The 18,412-nt window shown below is 44.0% G+C and overlaps 2 non-coding genes across 2 annotated transcripts; both read left to right on the forward strand.

The window, feature by feature from the left end:
- The first annotated feature begins 985 nt into the window (after positions 1 to 985).
- On the forward strand, positions 986 to 1,075 carry trnap-cgg (transfer RNA proline (anticodon CGG)). Its single transcript is given in 2 exon segments — positions 986 to 1,021; positions 1,040 to 1,075. It is a non-coding gene; the product is annotated as a tRNA-Pro (tRNA).
- A 9,214-nt stretch (positions 1,076 to 10,289) lies between these two features.
- Positions 10,290 to 10,379, forward strand: trnap-cgg (transfer RNA proline (anticodon CGG)). The gene is given in 2 exon segments: positions 10,290 to 10,325; positions 10,344 to 10,379. It is a non-coding gene; the product is annotated as a tRNA-Pro (tRNA).
- Positions 10,380 to 18,412: the final 8,033 nt, after the last annotated feature.

Consider the following 18,412-nt stretch of genomic DNA (forward strand, 5'->3'; position numbering starts at 1 on the left):
CAAACTCCACACAAACAAGCCGCACAAGGGTAGGATCGAATTCAGGTCCCGTTATGAGACAGCAGTGTTAACCACTGAACCACAAAGCCACATTATTTGCGGTCGTATTCATTCCCTGCAATAATTCCCCACTCCGGTTCAGACGGGAATGACAGGACGATCAGCATTTCGAAAGCAGCATCACCACACAGACACAGTTCCCATGATGAGGACACATATCACCGATTGGGAATCATCTCGGAGAGATACAAGTGACAGAGAGTCACATGGAAATGATGGACTGAACGGCTTCAGGCTGCGGCGGAATGACGTCACGCGTTGATGCCGTCCCTCTCCCTGTCTCTGGGACAGAGCGGCTGAGGGAGAAACAATGGTTCATTTTCATCTTCATCTGGGACAGTTGGGGCTCAGATGTTCACTGCTGCCCGTTCGCAGCAAAGAAACAGACGCCCGTGTTAGAAAAGTCTTTCTGCAGGATTGCTGTGTGAAGACGAATTCTGAGCACCGAGCAGGCTGCACACAAATACACTCATATGAATTTACCTGAGGGACCAGTTTCCGGTGTCCATTTCTCTCTGTCCCACCATCACAGCATCTTTCTGTTTCTTTGATGACAGACCTTTGTAATGTAGTTAAAACTTGCCCATTTCCTATGCATTAGTGGAACTGACGTCTCCCATCCAAAGTGATTGTGAGAGAGCAGAAGAGCGAAGGGGCTCTGCCCTCCCCCAGAACAGTTTGCAATTAGAAACAATATGGTTTAATTATCCGCCAATGGAGAGAGTCCAGTTACTGGGAACGGGACAAACAGCAGCGTCCTGGGCGCAGGGAGACGGAATGAGAAGCAAATGTTGTGGAATCTCTTTGCTGCTTGCGATTCTTGGAGCAACTCAAACGTATTTCACACTGAGCAAGTCTCAGCTGCTTCAGGGGAGGGCGCTTGGAGCGTCCGGGGTCAGGGTAGCTCGCGCCTTGCTCGGCCTGTGGCTCGTTGGTCTAGTGGTATGATTCTCGCTTCGGGCCTTCAGTGGGGTGAACTTGCGAGAGATCCCGGGTTCGAATCCCGGACGAGCCCTCGTTTCTTAAGTTGCCTTGTGCAGAAACGCCGTGGTGATTTTCTCAAAAAGCACATTTATTAAAAGAGATCGGACTGTCTGAAGTAGGGATGAGGTCGAGCTCCCATTACAGCGAACAGGATAAAAGGAAACACTTGCTCAAAGTGAAAACAAGCATTGCACGTACTTCGCCCGCGCAGTCCGACTCTGAATGAATCCTCCAGCTGCATTATTGCACAATTGTGAGCGTGAAATTTCAGGAAGCGGGGAAGTGAAGTGATTGCAGACAGCGCTGAACAGGTTGACGTTAATGGTGCCGTGTATGAGGATTGTCAGCAATGCAGGTACATTGGAAAGATGGGACAGTTCTCCTTGGAGAACAGTAGGTTGAAAGCTGGCCTGATTGACGTTTTTCAAGTCATGAGGGTCCAGACACAGGAATAATGTAGTGCAAATGCTCCCACGCCTGAAAGGATCGATAACGATTCAGCAGAGTTTTAAAATCACGAGGAAAAGAAGTAAAAGTGACATTAGGAAGAACGTTTTCGTACAGGGAGTGATCAGGGTCAGTAGGTGACGCAAACTTCAAACAATTATGGTCCTGAACCCATAGGACAGACGGATGGGAGTGGAAGACAAGAAGAAAGAGAGACATAGAGTGAGCGAGAAAAGGGTGAAAAGTCAGAAAAACAGAAGTTAAGGAAAAACATAGAGAGACTGAGGAAGGGATACAATTCCAGTGGGTCCCAGCTTTCTCTGTGGTTTCATATACTCCTTCTCATCCATGAGAGACAAGCCCTGCTCCTAGAATCTACGTCAGTCTGGATGGTTCAGGGACGGTGTTTAGCACACTTGCTTTCATTTTTCACACCATTGAGTGTTGGAGTTGGGACGTCATGTTGAGGTTGTACAGGATGTTGATGAGGCCACTTTTAGTTTCTGTTCATTAATATGTAAATCCCAGAACTACTTTTAAGGTACATTCTCCAGATAATTTCAGGTTTTATAAAAAGAGGTGACATCTCAGCTCACTCAATGTATTAAAGGTGTGAGGTTTGAGACTGTCTGTATCCCAATCTTGAAATAGACTGGTTGTATTTTCAAAGTAGGGATTTATAAAATATGACATGGCTTCACTGCCTGCAGATTGCACACTTTTTGAGGAAAACTGAATGTATCTGCAAATATAATTCTGAAAATCCAAATTCACCCCATAGACTTGTGTGTGCATAAGAGAGTGTGTGTTTGTATGCTTGGTAAAGTGTCATAATTTGGAGATGTCGGTGTTGGACTGGGCTGTACAAGGTTAAAAATCACACAACACCAGGTTATAGTCCAATAGGTTTAATTGGAAGCACTAGCTTTTGGAGCGCTGTTCCATCATCAGGTGGTTGTGGAGGACACAATTGTAAGGCACAGAATTTATAGCAAAATTTTACAGTGTGATGTAACTGAAATTGTACATAGAAAAATACCTTGATTGTTTGTTGAGTCTTTCATCTGTTCATAAACCATGATATTTTCACTTCTTTCATATGTAAATAGTGTCATAGAGATGTACAGCATGGAAACAGACCCTTCGGTCCAACCTGTCCATGCTGACCAGATATCCCAACCCAATCTACTCCCACCTGCCAGCACCCTGCCCATATCCTTCCAAACCCTTCCTATTCATATACCCATCCAAATGCCTCTTAAATGTTCTCAGGTTAACTGTAACAATTGGTGTTAGCTAACATCAAATGTTACAGTTAACCTGAAAAGTAACTTATGTAAATCACAAAACTTCTTAAAATTTACATCTGAAAAATGTGAAACTATCATGGTATTCGAACAGATGAAAGACTCAACAAACAATCAAGGTATTTTTCAATGTATAATTTCAGCTTCATCACACTGTAAACTTTTGTTATAAATTCTGTGTCTTATAACTGTGTCCTCCACAACCACCTGATGAAGGAGCGGTGCTCCGAACGCTAATGCTTCCAATAAAACCTGTTGGACTATAACCTGGTGTTGTGTGATTTTTAACTTGGTAAAGTGTAAGTGATGGAGTGTAAGGCTGTGAAAGGCTGTATTTGTGTGTGTACCTGAGAGAGACCGTGTGGATAAAAGCGAGAGGTTGCATTTTGGTAAAACAAACAAGGGCAAGACTTGTACAGTAAATGGTAGGGCCCTGGGTCTTGTTGTAGAACAGAGACCTGTTTTGGGGGTGGGGGTGGAGGGGAAGTTTCAGGTACATAGTTCTTTGAAAGTTTCATCACCGGTAGACAGGGTAGTTAAGGTGGTGTTTAGCACACTTGCTTTCATTTTTCACACCATTGAGTGTTGGAGTTGGGACGTCATGTTGAGGTTGTACAGGATGTTGATGAGGCCACTTTTAGTGTACTGAGTACAGTCCTGGTCGTCCTGTTATTAGGAAGAATACTATTGGAGAGGGTTTGGAAAAGCTTTTCCAGGATGTTGCCAGGATTGGAGTGTTCAGGTTATATGGAGAGGCTTGGACCTTTTTCACTGGAGCGTAGGAGGTTGAGGGTAACCTTGTAGAAATTTACAAAATCATGAAGGTTGTAGGTAAAGTGATTAGCAAATGTCTGTTCCTTAGTGAAGGAGAATTAAAAACTAGGGGACTTTTTTTAAGGTGAGAGGAGAGAGATTTTAAAAGGAACCTGAGGGATAACGTTTTAACACAGACGTTAGTTTGTGAGTGAATGAACTTCCAGAAGTGATAGACGCAAGTATAGTTACAACATTTAAAAAACATTTGGATGGTGTAATGAAGGTGTAGGTGTGTAGTGTACCTTTTGACAGAGAGGAAACGAGGAAGGACTGACTGAAAGCACAAAGCGTGCTGAACAATTTAAAAATGTAACGTTTGGTTGAAACAAATAGCTGGAGTTGTGTTGCCATGGAACAAAAACAAATTCCAATTCGGCCAATCAGTTTAAAGTATGCCCCTGATACCAAATTCCTATCGAACTTGAATTTTACAGTTTGGAATGACACCAAACCAATGAAATGATCTGATGTTTTGGGGTATAAAACCAGACATTTTGAACAGTTAGAGGGGAAACAGCAAAGACAACCAAGCAAGCCGTTAATAGCATTTTAAGTGTGGAACCACCAGCTTTTGTGGGAGGAGTGCATTCCTCAGAAACATTTTGGAGGAATACTGTATAACTGTGAGACTGAAAACAGTTTTCCCACTGAACGTTAAACAGACACTGAGAATGTAAAACATTATAAATTGAACTTGCCAACATGAACCAAACTTTGCAGAGAAAGGAAATTTCCTGGGACGGAAGTGGTTGATAGCAGTCAATAATTGTCAGATTATTTGATGAAGATAACAGCTGATATGGGGTGATTACTGGGGATCCCAGAAGATTCGTATAGAACGTAAAAAATCTTTAATTAGGTTTGAAACATTGTTTTGTGTTTTGATTGATAAGGTTTATCTAAAGGAAGAAATATGCTAACTTTAAAAAAAATCAAGGTTAAGGAGGGACAGATTGATTGTTTGAGGACAGATAAAAAGACATTTATTGACATTGAGGTGGGAGTAGAGCTCAGAGTGATACAATTCTAAAATTTCACTCTGTGAATGAATGGAAAACTGATTAAAGATTGGCTCCTGGTCTTATAATTCACCAATTAAAATTGCTGGTTTGACAACTCTTGTAATTATAGAATCCCTACAGTGTGGGAGCAGGCCATTCGGCCCATCGAGTCCACACTGACCCTCCGAAAAGCATCCCACCCCATAACACATCTCTGCACACTGTGGGGCAATTTAGCACGGCCAATCCACCCTAACCTGCCCATCTTTGTCAGTGTGGTTCTGTATTCGTGGGCCGAGTGGTTAATGCGATGGACTTGAAATCCATTGCGGTTTCCCCACGCAGGTGTGAACCCTGCCGAGTACAACATGAGAAATGTCGTCGAAAAGAAAGGGAGCTTGCTCCCCGGCTTCTTCTTTAAGATTCAAATCAGTTGAGGGGGAAAATATTTCACTCAAATTGGGACTGGTGGGAATCTGCAACCCACTGCCTGTTCGGGTGGAACAAGCAGATACCCTCAGAGCTTCTTTGGAGGCTATGAGCAAAGTGTTTGGAAATGAGACTAGAACAGTGAGGTGCTTGAAATCGTGATCGAAATGAAGCAGGCATCTGTGGACAAGGGTGTTTCCTTTGCCAGTGAAAGATACTGCTTCACAAAGTTGGGCCTGTGGAAGGGAATCAGTGACGGTGATTATCTTTGGTTGTTCACCTTGTGAATGTTCCCATTGCTGCGCATGTCCGTGTTAACGTCAGAACTCTGCAGCATGATGGCGTTGGTTACGCACAGGGCCGGGGCGCAATGGATGATGCATCTGAGTCCACCTTCCTGTTTGAAATGCAGCTCACAGCTTGTTCACACACCCCAATTAATCTTTCTCATTGTCCTGAAGCCGGCATACGGTTTGAATTCCCGACCTGCGGGAATGGAATCCTTTCACTGTCTCGAGTCAGTAAATATCACTGACAACATCTGAGTCAACTCACAGCGCAGTCAGATGAGGGGAAGCTGAAATAGCTCCACACGCTGCTCACGGGCACATTTTATTCTCCCCAACTCAACGCCTCAACCACTGCGGCTCCTGGGAGTGGAAAAGAAACAATCACCAAAACCCCGTCTAAGCTCTGTGAATCTTCAGAAAATCAGCAAACGTTCATCCCTTCGGATTTTCTATCCTGGGCTGACAGGGATGGGTTTTGTCACTCTTTTGTAGGACATTGCAAGTGGATGTTTTCCAGAAAAGCGCCACAATGCAATCTGATTAATCAGGACCTGGATGTTTTCCGTCTTTGAATGTAAGTGTTGTTCTCCAGAACTTTGCTTTTCACAGTTTATAATACTTATCTTCCCAGTCCCCTGTATCACTTGTCGAAAATGTTTAATTTGTGTCTTGTCATCCTTTCACTGTCTGCTAATGAGGATAGCGTTTCCGTGTTTTACCTAAATTATTTTGACCTTGCATAGTTAATTTCACGAGAAACCTTCTCCAGTTCAAAAGCCAACTGTCAATGGTGGCTCTGTTTCTTGTCACGTGTCCAATTTCAGATCGATGTTGTTGATGTCCCTTATACTCCTTCAGATCCAGATTTCGCTCACAGGGCTAGAACAGAACTGTCACCAAATACATTTACCAATCTACGTTCATCCTATCGATTGTATTCGCATCATCAACACTTCTCATCAAAATAACTCGAGAGACTTTCATCACAATTTTCATCACACTTTCATCACAGTTCTACATTAGCTTTGCTGAATGAACCCCCAATTTCTTGAAGTCGCTCCTTATTTTCGGCCCTGATTATTAATCTCTCTACGCATGGGAATGGATCCTTCCCACCCGCTGTATCTCTCATCAATGTGTGTAGTTCAATTCGATCTCATCTCTCCACAATGAATGTCCCAGGCTTTATTATGGAAAAGTAAGACTTATAGACGACAAATGTAATTCTAGGCGGTGCGGCTGAATTATGAATTCACTAATATCCTACCCTTCGCGATGGTGCAGCCGGCGAAGTCACATTTCTCTATCGCACCGTTGGGCTGTGCGTTCAGCAGTTTACCGGGAGGTTGGTGATTCAACCCTGCACAGGGGTGGTGTATTTGCTGCTCTCCCTCCAAATGCGAAGTTGTCTGCTTTTCATGGGGTCAGGCAAACAATTTCCAGAATAGGTGCTTCTCATTCTGTTTCGCTGCTGTCGTTTGTCCCGTGTCCAGGAACCGGACCCTCTCCAATGGCAGAAAATTTAACCTTTTTGTTTCGAAACTTTTCTCTGACACCTGAGTGACCAGTGACAAGCATTTCCCTCCTCAACAGAGAACAGGAGAAGACCACGCAGACCTCCACGAGTGTGTCATCTCAACTGTGCACATTGGGCCAGTATAACAATGTGAAATATTCATGTTAGTTTTTTGGGAAGGAAATGAGAAGGCGAGGTACAGAACAGTGCGCCCTTAGACTGGAAAGCTGCAAAAGACGACATTACGTGAATAGGAGAGAATAGGACATGGCGGATTTCAAGCCCGAAAGACATGGAACTCGATATTGAAGACCGGGGGTGCTGTAGGGTCTTCAAGTGGAAAATGAGGCTTTGTTCTTCCATCTGGAGCTGAGCTTTGCTGGAACACTGCTGCATGCCTGATACAGAGATGTTGGCCAGGGAACAGGGTGGTGTGTTAAAGTGGCGGGCAACCAGAAGCTCAGAGCCTTTTTTTGCGGACAGAACCGAGATATTCTGCGAAGCAGTCACCCAGTTTATGCTTCATGCTACTTTGGGGAAACCACACTGTGAGCAACGAATGCAGTCGACTAGGTTGTGGCAAATGTGCAGGTAAAGTGCTGCTTCACCTGGAAGGTATGTTCGAGCCCCTGGATATTCAGGAGGGAGCAGGTAAATGGGCAGGTGTTACACATTCGGCGGTTACAGGGGAAAGTGCCTTGGGACAATGGGAGGTGGGTGTGGGGTGTTGAGAGTGAAGAAAGAGTGGACCCAATGTGTAAGCCCTGCCCATTACCTTCCTCTCATATATACATCCGTGAAGTTGAAAGAACTTTCCAAAGAATAATTCAGTCCCACGTGACTCACGAACTAATTTATATTCATGTTCCTGGGCCAGCATCATTATTGTGTCACAGCAGCTGCAGGCCATCACCGGGGGCTCGACTAGAAGCCCCCGGGACAGTTTATCAAAGAAACCTCCCTGTGGGTCAGGGCAACCCTGCATCGGGAAGCACTGAGATGGTCAATCACTACCAGTTAACATGGGGAACACATCTCCACATTATGCAGCCTCGAGGCAAACTTCCCTTCCTTCTACTTAAAGTTCAAGAGCCCTCAAACCGAAATTCCCCAGGTACGTTCAGAAGAATTTTTCCAGGTGTTCGCAAAGTATATCTATGAGCACGTTGTTAAAGTTTCATTTTTGAGAGTGTTGAAACTTAGTGCTTTTGAGCGAAATCACAGTTCGAAAAAACAGAATGTGGGAATTTAGACAGAGTTTATGTTTGCGCATCGGCGATATGTCTGCGGGTGCGTGATCGGAGCATAAACCAGAAGGGAAACCATCTCTCCTAAACACTCAATATCCTCTTTCGCAGCTTTCCCGTATAGCGGCGCTCTGTTCTGCACTTCGCCTTCTCATCTGCTTCCCAAAACACTTGGACAATGAGAAGCAGCTGTTATGGAAACTCTTTGCCGCTTGCAATTCTTAGAGCAATGTCAAATGTATTTCACACTGAGCAAGTCTCAGCTAGTTCAAGAGGTGGGGTGCGTACGGGCGATGGGGTGCGCCTGGTTTCTAGCTCGTTGGTCTAGGGGTATGAATCTCGCTTTGACTCTTCTACTTTTCCGACTTGCCAGAGATCCGGTGCATGAGGAATGTCAGCAATGAAGCGAGATTGGAAAATTGGGACTGCCCTCCACGGAGAACAGAGGGCTTGCAAATCATGAGAGGCCGAGACAAAGGAAATAATGTTGTGAAAATGCTCCCACGCTACAAAGGATCCACAACGATTCGGCAGAGTTTAAATGTCAGGTGGGAAAGAAGTAAAAGTGACATTAGGAAGAACGTTTTCATACAGGGAGTGGTTAGGGTCAGTAAGTCCCTGTCTGAAATTGACAAAGAGGAAGATTCAATGGACCCGAAAGGGAATTCGGTGGTCACGTTCAGTTGTACAGATTTACACGGAAAAGGCAAAAGAATTATACGAATTGAGTCACACGTTTACTTACGGTGTAGAACCAGCAGAGCGAAGGTGGGCCGCATGGCCTCCGTCTGCGCTGTGACACATGTTGTGATTCAGTGTGAGCTGAATATGTCACTAAACACTGGCCCAATTTACACAATTGAGGGGAAGTGCTTGTGGAGATTTGAGTTGTTTCCCGCCGGTCTGCTCTGAACTGAATCCTAACACCTCTTCTCTGAAATGGGAATGAGCTGGGGAAGTTGAAACAATTCGAATTCGAATCCCTACAGTGTGGAAACAGGCCCTCCTGCTCAACAAGTCCTATCAACCCTCCGAAGAGTAACCCACACAGACCCGACATTTACTTCTGACTGATGCGCCCAACCTCCCGACCTCTGGGCACTATGGGGCAGTTTAGCATGGTCAGTCCACCTAACCTGCACATCTTTCGACTGTGGAAGGAAACCGGAGCACCGCAGGAAACCCACGCAGACACGGGGAGATTGAACAAACTCCACACAAACAAGCCGCACAAGGGTAGGATCGAATTCAGGTCCCGTTATGAGACAGCAGTGTTAACCACTGAACCACAAAGCCACATTATTTGCGGTCGTATTCATTCCCTGCAATAATTCCCCACTCCGGTTCAGACGGGAATGACAGGACGATCAGCATTTCGAAAGCAGCATCACCACACAGACACAGTTCCCATGATGAGGACACATATCACCGATTGGGAATCATCTCGGAGAGATACAAGTGACAGAGAGTCACATGGAAATGATGGACTGAACGGCTTCAGGCTGCGGCGGAATGACGTCACGCGTTGATGCCGTCCCTCTCCCTGTCTCTGGGACAGAGCGGCTGAGGGAGAAACAATGGTTCATTTTCATCTTCATCTGGGACAGTTGGGGCTCAGATGTTCACTGCTGCCCGTTCGCAGCAAAGAAACAGACGCCCGTGTTAGAAAAGTCTTTCTGCAGGATTGCTGTGTGAAGACGAATTCTGAGCACCGAGCAGGCTGCACACAAATACACTCATATGAATTTACCTGAGGGACCAGTTTCCGGTGTCCATTTCTCTCTGTCCCACCATCACAGCATCTTTCTGTTTCTTTGATGACAGACCTTTGTAATGTAGTTAAAACTTGCCCATTTCCTATGCATTAGTGGAACTGACGTCTCCCATCCAAAGTGATTGTGAGAGAGCAGAAGAGCGAAGGGGCTCTGCCCTCCCCCAGAACAGTTTGCAATTAGAAACAATATGGTTTAATTATCCGCCAGTGGAGAGAGTCCAGTTACTGGGAACGGGACAAACAGCAGCGTCCTGGGCGCAGGGAGACGGAATGAGAAGCAAATGTTGTGGAATCTCTTTGCTGCTTGCGATTCTTGGAGCAACTCAAACGTATTTCACACTGAGCAAGTCTCAGCTGCTTCAGGGGAGGGCGCTTGGAGCGTCCGGGGTCAGGGTAGCTCGCGCCTTGCTGGGCCTGTGGCTCGTTGGTCTAGTGGTATGATTCTCGCTTCGGGCCTTCAGTGGGGTGAACTTGCGAGAGATCCCGGGTTCGAATCCCGGACGAGCCCTCGTTTCTTAAGTTGCCTTGTGCAGAAACGCCGTGGTGATTTTCTCAAAAAGCACATTTATTAAAAGAGATCGGACTGTCTGAAGTAGGGATGAGGTCGAGCTCCCATTACAGCGAACAGGATAAAAGGAAACACTTGCTCAAAGTGAAAACAAGCATTGCACGTACTTCGCCCGCGCAGTCCGACTCTGAATGAATCCTCCAGCTGCATTATTGCACAATTGTGAGCGTGAAATTTCAGGAAGCGGGGAAGTGAAGTGATTGCAGACAGCGCTGAACAGGTTGACGTTAATGGTGCCGTGTATGAGGATTGTCAGCAATGCAGGTACATTGGAAAGATGGGACAGTTCTCCTTGGAGAACAGTAGGTTGAAAGCTGGCCTGATTGACGTTTTTCAAGTCATGAGGGTCCAGACACAGGAATAATGTAGTGCAAATGCTCCCACGCCTGAAAGGATCGATAACGATTCAGCAGAGTTTTAAAATCACGAGGAAAAGAAGTAAAAGTGACATTAGGAAGAACGTTTTCGTACAGGGAGTGATCAGGGTCAGTAGGTGACGCAAACTTCAAACAATTATGGTCCTGAACCCATAGGACAGACGGATGGGAGTGGAAGACAAGAAGAAAGAGAGACATAGAGTGAGCGAGAAAAGGGTGAAAAGTCAGAAAAACAGAAGTTAAGGAAAAACATAGAGAGACTGAGGAAGGGATACAATTCCAGTGGGTCCCAGCTTTCTCTGTGGTTTCATATACTCCTTCTCATCCATGAGAGACAAGCCCTGCTCCTAGAATCTACGTCAGTCTGGATGGTTCAGGGACGGTGTTTAGCACACTTGCTTTCATTTTTCACACCATTGAGTGTTGGAGTTGGGACGTCATGTTGAGGTTGTACAGGATGTTGATGAGGCCACTTTTAGTTTCTGTTCATTAATATGTAAATCCCAGAACTACTTTTAAGGTACATTCTCCAGATAATTTCAGGTTTTATAAAAAGAGGTGACATCTCAGCTCACTCAATGTATTAAAGGTGTGAGGTTTGAGACTGTCTGTATCCCAATCTTGAAATAGACTGGTTGTATTTTCAAAGTAGGGATTTATAAAATATGACATGGCTTCACTGCCTGCAGATTGCACACTTTTTGAGGAAAACTGAATGTATCTGCAAATATAATTCTGAAAATCCAAATTCACCCCATAGACTTGTGTGTGCATAAGAGAGTGTGTGTTTGTATGCTTGGTAAAGTGTCATAATTTGGAGATGTCGGTGTTGGACTGGGCTGTACAAGGTTAAAAATCACACAACACCAGGTTATAGTCCAATAGGTTTAATTGGAAGCACTAGCTTTTGGAGCGCTGTTCCATCATCAGGTGGTTGTGGAGGACACAATTGTAAGGCACAGAATTTATAGCAAAATTTTACAGTGTGATGTAACTGAAATTGTACATAGAAAAATACCTTGATTGTTTGTTGAGCCTTTCATCTGTTCATAAACCATGATATTTTCACTTCTTTCATATGTAAATAGTGTCATAGAGATGTACAGCATGGAAACAGACCCTTCGGTCCAACCTGTCCATGCTGACCAGATATCACAACCCAATCTACTCCCACCTGCCAGCACCCTGCCCATATCCTTCCAAACCCTTCCTATTCATATACCCATCCAAATGCCTCTTAAATGTTCTCAGGTTAACTGTAACAATTGGTGTTAGCTAACATCAAATGTTACAGTTAACCTGAAAAGTAACTTATGTAAATCACAAAACTTCTTAAAATTTACATCTGAAAAATGTGAAACTATCATGGTATTCGAACAGATGAAAGACTCAACAAACAATCAAGGTATTTTTCAATGTATAATTTCAGCTTCATCACACTGTAAACTTTTGTTATAAATTCTGTGTCTTATAACTGTGTCCTCCACAACCACCTGATGAAGGAGCGGTGCTCCGAACGCTAATGCTTCCAATTAAACCTGTTGGACTATAACCTGGTGTTGTGTGATTTTTAACTTGGTAAAGTGTAAGTGATGGAGTGTAAGGCTGTGAAAGGCTGTATTTGTGTGTGTACCTGAGAGAGACCGTGTGGATAAAAGCGAGAGGTTGCATTTTGGTAAAACAAACAAGGGCAAGACTTGTACAGTAAATGGTAGGGCCCTGGGTCTTGTTGTAGAACAGAGACCTGTTTTGGGGGTGGGGGTGGAGGGGAAGTTTCAGGTACATAGTTCTTTGAAAGTTTCATCACCGGTAGACAGGGTAGTTAAGGTGGTGTTTAGCACACTTGCTTTCATTTTTCACACCATTGAGTGTTGGAGTTGGGACATCATGTTGAGGTTGTACAGGATGTTGATGAGGCCAATTTTAGTGTACTGAGTACAGTCCTGGTCGTCCTGTTATAGGAAGAATACTATTGGAGAGGGTTTGGAAAAGCTTTTCCAGGATGTTGCCAGGATTGGAGTGTTCAGGTTATATGGAGAGGCTTGGACCTTTTTCACTGGAGCGTAGGAGGTTGAGGGTGACCTTGTAGAAATTTACAAAATCATGAAGGTTGTAGGTAAAGTGATTAGCAAATGTCTGTTCCTTAGTGAAGGAGAATTAAAAACTAGGGGACTTGTTTTTAAGGTGAGAGGAGAGAGATTTTAAAAGGAACCTGAGGGATAACGTTTTTACACAGACGTTAGTTTGTGAGTGAATGAACTTCCAGAAGTGATAGACGCAGGTATAGTTACAATATTTAAAAAACACATTTGGATTGTGTAGTGAATGTGTAGGTGTGAGGTGTACCTTTTGACAGAGAGGAAACGAGCAAGGACTGACTGAAAGCACAAAGCGTGCTGAACAATTTAAAAATGTAACGTTTGGTTGAAACAAATAGCTGGAGTTGTGTTGCCATGGAACAAAAACAAATTCCAATTCGGCCAATCAGTTTAAAGTATGCCCGTGATATCAAACTCCTCTCGAACTTGAATTTTACAGTTTGGAATGACACCAAACCAATGAAATGATCTGATGTTTTGGGGTATAAAACCAGACATTTTGAACAGTTAGAGGGGAAACAGCAAAGACAACCAAGCAAGCTGTTAATAGCATTTTAAGTGTGGAACCACCAGCTCTTGTGGGAGGAGTGCATTCCTCAGAAACTTTTTGGAGGAATACTGTATAACTGTGAGACTGAAAACAGTTTTCCCACTGAACGTTAAACAGATACTGAGAATGTAAAACGTCATAAAGTGTGTTCCTGGGAAATGGAGGAGAATTGAACTTGCCAGCATGAACCAAGCTTTGCAGAGAAAGGAAATTTCCTGGGACGGAAGAGGTTGATAGCAGTCAATAATTGTCAGATTATTTGATGAAGATAACAGCTCATATGGGGTGATTACTGGGGATCACAGAAGATTCGTATAGAACTTAAAAAATCTTTAATTAGGTTTGAAACATTGTTTTGTGTTTTGATTGATAAGGTTTATCTAAAGCAAGAAATATGCTAACTTTTAAAAAATCAAGGTTAAGGAGGGACAGATTGATTGTTTGAGGACAGATAAAAAGACATTTATTGACATTGAGGTGGGAGTAGAGCTCAGAGTGATACAATTCTAAAATTTCACTCTGTGAATGAATGGAAAACAGATTAAAGATTGGCTCCTGGTCTTATACTTCACCAATTAAAATAGCTGGTTTGACAACTCTTGTAATTATAGAATCCCTACAGTGTGGGAGCAGGCCATTCGGCCCATCGAGTCCACACTGACCCTGCGAAAAACATCCCACCCCATAACACATCTCTGCACACTGTGGGGCAATTTAGCACGGCCAGTCCACCCTAAGCTGCCCATCTTTGTGACCATGGGCGGAAACTGGAGCACTGAGAGGAGGGCAAAGGAATATGCAAATCCCACACCAACAGTCGCCAGATGGTGGGATCGAATCCGGTTCCTTGCAGTGTGAGGCAACAGCGCTAACCACTGAACCAGCGAAACGGCTGATCTGTAAAACATTGAGAGTAGCTAAAATGATGTATTTAGAAACATCAATAAAGTCTGAAAGCATATTCAATTGCTTTACAAAAATTGCAGACATCTTTCTGAAACTTGCAGTTAAGCCACAGTTGAAAACAGGCTGTGAGGGTGGAATGACCTATTCCTAGTCTTGTGAAATTGGTTCAGAATATGTAGAAATAGAGTCATAGAATTGCAGAGCACAGAAACAAACCTTTTGGACCACGCCGACCACGTATCCTAAATACATCTCGTGATCTGTTTGCCAGTATTTGGCTCATCTCTCTCTCAACCCTTCCTATTCATATAGAGGCCTTTCCAGAACCCATCCAGAAGGCTTTTACATGTTGTAAATGTACCAGCCTTGACACACGGACTCTGGCAGCTCATTCCACACACGTACCATGCTCTGTGTGAAAATTTATCCCTTTTGTCCCTTTTTAACCTTTCCCCTCTCACACTAAGGAGAAAAAACAATGACTGCAGATGCTGGAAACCAGATTCTGGATTAGTGGTGCTGGAAGAGCACAGCAGTTCAGGCACCATCCAAGGAGCTTCGAAATCGACGTTTCGGGCAAAAGCCACCCAAATCCGATGGACCTCGAGTTTTGGACTTCCTCTAACCTGGGGAAAAGACATACAAAATTGAACAGCCAGACAAAATTCAAAAACAATAAAATGTTGAGTCCCAGGAAAACAAATTTGTTGGCACCTGTCTTTTTTTCTCTCCTATTAGCATTTAGACTGAAAAATCTGTCGGTTACACTAACACCTCCACAGGACAGAGTACGCATGCTTCTCGGTGTCAGCAAGCACTGCGCATGTACGCCGGTGTCACACAAAATACTGCTCATGCTCCTATCTGACAGCGGAAACAGTTCGCGACGTTCTTTTGATGGACCAATAGAAAGCGCCAGAAGACCGGAAGGAGTGTGGTCTTTCTGCCATTGAGAGCGCCCGTATTCTCTGAATGCGGATGTTGGACCATGATCTTGTGAAGCTGTAGTTGCTGTTGTTCTCTCTCTGAATGAAGATTGAGCTTCACCTCAGACTGCAACTTTCCTCTGTCCAACATCTGTGAGTACAACACACTCTTTTCTCACCGCTCCCCTCCGCTCCCCTCCCCCCCCCCCCCCCCTTTCCATTTTATGTTTTCATTCTGGAGTTCAGTTCTTGATTTGCAGCAAAGTTTGTGTCTTAATTGGCAAACACACGGCAAACGCAGTTACACAGTGTGAAGGTATGGTCTTTCCTGTGAAATAAAAACAGAAAGGAGATGCATTGTTTAAATGGTGATATATTGGGATGTGGAACAAGTAAGAACTGCAGACGCTAGAGATCAGAGTCGAAATATATGGCGCTGGAAAAGCACAACAGATCAGGCAGCATCCGTGGTGCAGGGCAGTCAATGTTTTGGGCAAAAACCATTCATCAGGAATGATGTGTGGACGTACAAAGGTGCCTCAGCTACCTTCTACTCAGGCTTTCTATCCCAGTCAATGCCAGTTGTCAGACAGGTGCAGCAAGCAATGAGCAAGGCAAGTGGTGTATTAGCAAGAGGAATTGAGTTCAGAAGTGGGGATGTCTTCCTGCAGTTAGGGGGTCATTGAATATATTCAAAGCTGAGTTTATCTGACTTTTGAATGTTAGAAGTAGTTATGGGGGAAGGCAAGGAAATGTTTTTTTAATATTTTATTAGAAACTTTTTCAAATCTTTTACAAAACATCTATAGACAAAAAAATACCAAAATACAGAAACATGTCATATCACGATACTATTAATAATGAACTAACTACGATTCTACCAGAACAACTGAACCTACTTAGCTTAAACTAAACTACAATCAAGTTTTTAAAAAATTAAATTAAACTGAATTCAAATTAAATTACATCACATTATTTTATTCTATTTCACTCACTACACCTCCACTGAGGCTCCCATCCCTGGGAGCACCAGTTATTGTACCCATATTCTTTTCCCCCAGCCTCCCTTCCCAGGGCCCCACTGGCGCCAAAACTAATTCCCACGGCCCTAATCAATATTGCTGATAAGTCTGCATCCATATAATTTAGAAAAGGTTGCCACATCTTGTAAAAGCGCCCTGTTCTGTGGTGCACCATATTCATGTGGTAGTCTTGGGGGAGATGCTCCATCACTAGCCGACGCCACCCCGTGAGACCTGGGTTTTTTTTCCAATGTCTATTTCATTAAAATGTTCTTCCTTGCATAATGGGTAAGAATGTTACACAGTCCCTTCCCATGTTTCCCCAGGAGAGGGCAAATTTGCTAACCCCAGAAGAAGAAATGCCAGATCCACTTTAACTTCACCCCGAGGATGTCCTTCGGCTCCCTTAGACTCCAGTAAGTCTGGATCTTAAAACATGACCAATAGCAGTGAGTGAGAGTGCCTATAATAATTTAAATTTGGGACAACCTGGTGATACTCCTCTCTTGAACTTAGCTAGCCTCTCTGGTGCCATATGAGCACTGTGTAAAATCTTCAATTTCCAGGCCTGTGCTTTGTTACGGATTGAAATTTTGCTCACATTTTCCCATATTTCTTTTCCATACTTCCAATAAAGTATCATCTCCGAGTTCCTGATTCCACGTCCTACAGGTTCCCTCCATGTCTCCAAAGGCACGCCCCTTTTGTAAATGATACAACGTACTGACTGAAAGAACACTGGAGTACTCTTTTCTCCATGTCTGACCTGTAAAGCTGAGCTGGGACCATCATCTTTTTCTGTTTATAACCCTTATCTGAAAGTACTGGAAGAGGTACAATCCATATTTCTGACTTAGCTGGCTAAATGACATCAAGACCTCCCCCTTGAATAAATCTCCCAGACAGGAGATTCCCTTATTCTCCCATGACCCAAAGCCGGAGTCCATTGCCCCAGGTTTAAATCCTTGGGCTCCCACCAATGGGGTAAACGGTGAGGTCTTAAGCCAATTGTCCTCATCTTGCCTCATTATCCTCCAGGCTTTCACCGTATTTAAAATGATTGGACTCTTACACTACTCGGTCATAGATTTCATCTTATCTATAAATAATTAGGTGACAACAGAACTGTGAGGCTTCAACATCAAGCCAAATTGACCCTGAATCACCCTCATGCCCCACCACCCAGATATGGGAACAAAGTGCATATTTGATGTCTTCAAGTCCAGAAGGTTCACCCCACTCGCTCGCCCTGCAATTTGGTAAACTTAATTAGGGTGCACCTGTGACACCAAATAAAAGAACCGAGCCAACCTCCATAATACTCATCTGGGTAGCAACAACTGGAGCATTCTCAAGGGGTACAACAGGCGAGGAAGAACATTCATTTTAATCAGGGCTAATCGGCATAACCATGATAACGGTAATCCCTCCCACTGCTGCAAATCCTGCTTTATCCTCTCGAGTAATTGTACATAGTTAGCTTTATACAGTTGGTGGAAGGCAGGAGTAATAATAATTCCCAAATACAAAAATCCTTTTGACGACCATCTAAACAGGAACTGCATTCCATCCTTCAGATCAGGCACCTCGACTAATCCCTCCATCGGCATGGCTTCCGATTTTGTAAAGTTGATCCTGTAGCCCGAAAAACAGCCAAATAAATTAATTGTTTGAATCAATTGAGAAACTGACTCCTCCAGATTGGCCAAGAACAAAAGGATGTCATCAGCATATTGGGTGACCTTATGCTCCCCCATTCCCACCTCTGGCGCCACTATTTCAGGATCCCTCCTGATAGCCCCAGCTAATGGCTCAATTGCCAAGATAAATAGCAGCGGTAAAAGGACACCCCTGTCGACTACCTCTCCCAATATGAAAGTTATCTAACTTCGTGCCGTTTGTGATGACTGCTGCTTTAGGATCATTGTACAACACCACTACCCGTCTAGCAAAGGATCCCCCAGACCAAAATGCTCGGGGACCCCAAACAAGTGCAGCCATTCTATCCGGTCAAATGCCTTTTCTGCATCTAGGGAGACCAGGATCAATCTTAGTGCAGGTATGCCACAATTTTCAGTACCCTCCTGATATTG

Source organism: Chiloscyllium punctatum, chromosome 36 (assembly GCF_047496795.1).
Source record: "Chiloscyllium punctatum isolate Juve2018m chromosome 36, sChiPun1.3, whole genome shotgun sequence".
In the NCBI taxonomy this organism is placed as follows: domain Eukaryota; kingdom Metazoa; phylum Chordata; class Chondrichthyes; order Orectolobiformes; family Hemiscylliidae; genus Chiloscyllium; species Chiloscyllium punctatum.